At 37.2% G+C, this 6,099-nt stretch overlaps 1 pseudogene; it reads left to right on the top strand.

The window, feature by feature from the left end:
• The first annotated feature begins 652 nt into the window (after positions 1-652).
• LOC106965516 (hsc70-interacting protein-like) lies at positions 653-2,133 on the top strand (annotated as a pseudogene).
• Positions 2,134-6,099: the final 3,966 nt, after the last annotated feature.

Genomic DNA, 6,099 nt, shown 5'->3' with positions numbered 1-6,099 from the left:
GTTCCAAATCAATCAGTCATATCACTGTTGGACAAATATTATAAAGCTCCACAGTGTGAGGTCTTGATGATGGCACCTCCTGCAAGTTAACAAGCACATTAGGAAAGAGGAAAGGCTTGGGTTTGAAGGAATGCAATAAAACAGCAGCAGATGGTAAAGCCATCGTTTGACACAGAAAATTGGGAAACCAATCCATTTAAAGTAGGAAGTACAGCACGTACCCTGTATTTATTACTGAGCTTAAAATGTATAACTATAAAATGGTATGACCTTTTAAAGTCGTGGGCTCATTGAAAGCTCTGACATTTGTAACACAGCATCTGTTACAAGCCATTCATTCTTCTTTTCCTTACTACTGCACACACAAATAACTGTATTATCTTGCTCAGCAAATCTGATTTGGCCCAAAGGAGAATGAGTTAAAGTAATAGCAATCCATGCTGCAAAATAATTTCTAAAGGAAAAAGTCTGATTTGACCAGTGAAATCCTTGTAAGAAAGAAAAAAACTAAAAATAGAACTAGACACGTCAAAATTGCTAGTCTTTCTTCCTTGGCCTCAACAATTCACCTTCCACAATTGTCCTCTACAAAATTATGAGAGCGTCTGAGTCCTACCCAAACATCTCTTAAGAAAAAAGCAGAGCCCCTTCCACATGGTCACACTGAGCTAGTACCTGCGCCTGGAACTGGGCCACAACCTTAGGTGCGTCCACCGCCCGCCGCCGCCTCTGGACCATGGACCCCCGCAAAGCGAGCAAGCTTCGGGCCTTCATGAAAATGTGTAAGCAGGATCCGAGCGTTCTGCACACCGAGGAAATGCGCTTCCTACAGGAGTGGGTGGAGCGCATGGGGGGGGGGAATACCACCTGCTACTCATAAAACTAAATCAGAAGACGATATCAAGGAAGAAAAAACAGATAGTAACAAGACGGAGGAAAACATAAAGATAGATGAACCATCAAGTGAGGAAAATGATCTAGAAATTGACAATGAAGGTGTGATTGAACCAGATACTGATGCCCCTCAAGAAATGGGAGATGGAAGTGTAGAGATAACCGAGGAAATGATGGATCAGGCAAATGATAAAAATAAAAAAAAAAAAAAAGTGGCTGCCATTGATGCCCTAAATGATGGTGAACTACAAAAAGCCATTGACTTGTTCACAGATGCCATCAAGCTGAATCCTCACTTGGCCATTCTGTATGCCAAGAGAGCCAGTGTCTTCATCAAATTACAGAAGCTAAATGCTGCCATCTGAGGCTGTGACAGAGCTATTGAAATAAATCCTGATTCAGTTCAGCCTTACAAGTGGCGAGGGAAAGCACATTGACTTCTGGGCCATAGGGAAGAAGCAGCACATGATCTTGACTTTGCTTGTAAACTGGATTATGATGAAGTTGCTAGTGCAATGTTGAAAGAAGTTCAACCGAGGACCCAGAAAATTGCTGAACATCAGAGAAAGTATAAGCGAAAACATGAAGAGCGAGAGATCAAGAAAGAACAGAAAGGGTTGAGAAGGCTCGGGAAGAACATGAGAGAGCCCAGAGGGAGGAAGGAGCCAGAGACAATCAGGAGCTCAGTATGGCTCTTTTCTAGGTGGCTTTCCTGGGGGAATGCCTGGTAATTTTCCTGGAGGCATGCCTGGAATGGCAGGGAGAATGCCTGGAATGGCAGGAATGCCTGGGATCAATGAAATTCTTAGTGACCCAGAGGTTCTCACAGCCATGCAGGATCCAGAAGTTATGGTGGCCTTCCAGGATGTGGCCCAGAACCCAGCAAATATGTCAAAATATCAGAGTAACCCAAAGGTTATGAATCTTATCAGTAAATTGTCAGCCAAATTTGGAGGTCAAGAATAATGCCCTTCTGACAAATAAAGCCCTTGCTGAAGGAAAAGCAACCTCGATCACCTATCGGATGTCACAATAATACAAACCACTGTACCTCTGACCTCATGAAGAAAGCTGGGGTGCTGTGAAGATAATCCCTACTCCTCTGCCCCACATGCAACTGAGACATTTTACAGTGGTTTGCTCTTAAGGTTTTCACTCAGATGATGTTTTCCTATTAGAAATTATAAACTTTAAACACTTTTTAAACCTTAAAAATCTTTAAAAACATATTACAAGGGTGTGTTAATCCCTTAAAGAAAGGAGAGAGAAAAGCAGAGATGATGGTGACTCTAAAAGATTTCACACAAAACTATCAATTTATTCTACCAAATATTGTCCCCAAGATCATAAAAGAAACTTGTGTATCTGCATGCCAACAGTATGACTATTAAAACATTTGAGTGAGGTAAGAGTAGAAAATTTTTGGATTGAAAGGAAGACTCTCAAGCATTGACAAGTGATAACATACACCTACATTACCCCAGGATGCGTTTACGCTGATGGATATAGCACATCTTTGATAATCATTTACAAAGATTTGTTTTTAAATTATGCAACATAAGAGGTTACTGTATTAGTTTCCTGAGACTCCTATAATGAAATACCACAAATTGAGTGGCTTAAACAACAGAAATTTGTGGTCTCAAAGTCTGGTGGCTGGAAGTTCAGTTCAAGATATCAATAGGGTTGTTGCCACCTGAAGCCTGTAAGGAAGAATGTGTTTCATGCCTGTCTCATAGCTTCTGGTGATTTCCCGGCAATCTTTGGTGTCCATTGGCTTGTACCACATCACTCCAATGTCTGCCTTAATGTTCACATGATGTCACTGTGTGCATGTCTATCCGTATGTCTAAATTTTCCCTTTTCATAAGGATACCAGTCATATTGGATTAAAACCTACCATAACAACATCGTTCTAACTTAATTACCTCTGTAAATACACTATCTCCACATAAGGTCACAGTCAGAGGTACTTGGGGCTACGACTCCAATGTAGCTTTTTTGGGAATGACACAATTCAACCCATAAAAGTACCTAAAGGCAAGTAATAAATACACCTTTATTAGCATAATCATACAATGACTCTGACAGTGAGAAACAGTAGCAATCAATAACTACTCATTAGTTTACTAATTCCAAAAGACCATTCTCTATAATCTGAACTTTTCCCTGCTTTCAGTGTATCCATAAATGAGGCACTAACATAAACATCCTGTTTCTCCCTAGCCTCAAATACAGGTATCCTGCTTCTAATAAGTCTGGAAGAAAGATCCTACTCTTCCTTGGCCTTCTATTTACATATACACATGCATGCATACATACCCACACATGCACAAGAATACTTGGTAGCCTATTGTCTGAACACAAATAATCTCTTTTAAAAAAAAAATTTTAAGTATACAAAAAATATGATGTTTGTGCTGCGTAGGGAAATAGTTGACTGGTCTTCCCCTAAAATAAACTGATACAGCAAAAGTGCAGGTCAGGATAAACTAAACATGAAAATAAATAAATTTCAAAACATGTCATTTCATAGTACAATAGAATAAGAGATCATTATTTATAGATAATAAATCCTATATCCTAAGCAATTATTTTGCTTTACAATGTTACTTCTAAAAATATGGTGAACTGTAAAGCTATTGGCTCTTCTTCTTTCACAGAGACACTGAGTTAACAATACATGTACCAAAGAACTCTAGAGACCAGGAGAAAAGATAACGCACCCAGGCCATTGTAAAACCAAGAAGAGATTCCAGTGAAAGGAGCAGGAAAACCTGTACCATCTGGCACACCATTCCCTCACCCTATGTAGCATAGAGCATTTAGGAGGAAACTCCATACCAGAGCTCCTTCCTCAGCATAGAAATAAGAAGTAGACTATACATCCAAAATTCTGTCTTGTATAAAGGCTTCTGTCTTGGTGTCTGTCTTAGCTAACTATGAGTGCTGAAAGGAGAAGCCCAGAGTTCAGAAGCTGCTGAAAATATTCAAGCTACAGTTCCACAGGAATATGCCAGGGAGAGGAAGAGATCAGAAAAAGTTTCAAACATCCTAAAACATCTAACCAGGATGATTGGCAAAGGCCTTCCCCTGCACAAAGCCAGCATATAAACACTGAGAGAGGTGGTTGTTTTTTCAAATGCCCAAATCTAGTAAGAAATTACAAGGCTTACAAAGAAACAGAAAATCATAGCCCAATCAAAGGTACAAAATAATATGCCAGAAACCAATCCTAAAGAAATGCAGATCAAGAGTTGCCTGACAGAATTTTAAATATCAAAAAAGATGTTCAATCAACTAAAAAAGAACACATACAACTAAATAAAATCAAGAAAATAATGCATGAACAAAATAAGAATATAAACAAGGAAACAAACTATAAAAAAAGAACCAAACACAAATTCTAGAGCTGAAAAATACAATAACTGAACTGAAAATTTCATTAGAGGACTTCAACAGCATACTTGATCAGGTGAAAGAATCAGAGACAACAAAGAAACCATTTCAGATCAATTCCAAGAAACAAAAAGAATAAAGAATGAAAACAAAAGCGAAGAGAGCCTTAAAAAAAGGAGGAGGTGGGGGAAGAGAGCCTTACAAACTTATAGAACACTAACAGGCAGATAAATATATACATTATGGAAATCTCTGAAAGAGAAAAAAGAAAGAAAGAGAAATAGTGTATGTGAAAAAATAATGACCCAAATTTTCCCAATTCTGAGGAAAGAAGTGGACATACAAATTTTTAAATCCCAAAAAACTGTAACTAGAATAAATACAAAAAGAAGCACACAAAGACATACTATAATCAAATTGTCTAAAATAAAAGACAAAGAAAGAATCTTGTAAGATGCAAGAAAAAATCAATTCATCATATGCAGGAAAGTTTCCATAAGATTACCAGCAGATTCCTCAGTAGAATATAAGCAGGATAGAAGGCAGGAAAATGATATTCAAAGTGCTGGAAGAAAAAAGCTGTCAATCAAAATATTATATCCTGCAAAACTGTCATTTAAAAAGGAAGGTGGATTAACTAAATTTATTGTGGTAATCATTTCCCAATATATATAAATATTGGATCATGATGCTGTACACCTGAAACTAATAAAATATTATATGTCAAACACATGTCAGTTTTAAAGAAAGAAGATATTAAGATATTTCTAGATAAACAAAAGCTTAGGGAATTCATTACAAACAAACCTGCTTGATGAAGAAATGCTAAAGGGAGCTATTCAAGTTGAAACATAAGGACAGTAGACAGCAACACACAGCTATGTGAAAATACAAGATTTTCCAGTAAAGGTAAATATGTGTACTAATACAGTAGCCTGACATATTGTCATTTTTGAGCATAGAATTTAAAGGATGAGAAAATTTTTTTAATGTTTATTTATTTTTGAGAGAGACAGAGACAGAATGCAAGTGGGTTAGGGGCAGAGAAAGAGAGGCACAGAATCCAAAGCAGGCTCCAGGCTCCAAGCTGTCAGCACAAAGCCCAACATGGGGCTCGAACCCACGAGCTGTGAGATCATGACCTGAGGTGAAGTTTGACGCTCAACTGACTGAGCCACCCAGGCGCCCCAGATGAAAACATTTTTTTAAACCATAAACTATGTCAATGAGTATATAATATATAAAGATGTAATTTGTGACAATAACATAAAACAGGGGTGGAGCATTAAAGGTTGTTGGTAAGCAACTGAAGTTAGCAGTTTAAAATAGAAGTCATAACTTTAAGATGTTTTATATCATTGGAATAGTGACCACAAAAAAAATCTATAAAATATACACAAAAGGAAATGAGAAAGGAATCAAATCACACCACTACCAAAGTCAATAAAACACAGGAAGACAGGAAGGAAGAGAAAAAATAGGTACAAGATATACAGAAAACAATTAACAAAATTAGCAATGGTAAATTTTTCCTTATCAGTAAAATTTTCCTTATCCTGTAAGTGGATTAAATTCCCATCAAATGACATAAATTGGCTGAATCGATTTTTTTAAAGGATCCAATTATATACTGATTACAGGAGACTCATTTTAGATATAAGGAAACATAAGCTGAAAGTGAAAGGATTAAAAAATATCCCATGCAAATGGCAATCCAAAGAAAGCAGGAGTGGCTATACTAACATCAGCCAAAATAGACATTAAATCAAAAGCTATTACAAAAGATCAAGAACGACACTACACTAA

The sequence above is a fragment of the Acinonyx jubatus genome, chromosome B3 (genome assembly GCF_027475565.1).
Source record: "Acinonyx jubatus isolate Ajub_Pintada_27869175 chromosome B3, VMU_Ajub_asm_v1.0, whole genome shotgun sequence".
NCBI classification, from domain to species: domain Eukaryota; kingdom Metazoa; phylum Chordata; class Mammalia; order Carnivora; family Felidae; genus Acinonyx; species Acinonyx jubatus.
Note: the sequence above shows the minus strand (reverse complement) of the source record. Positions and strands in the feature narration are given on the sequence as shown.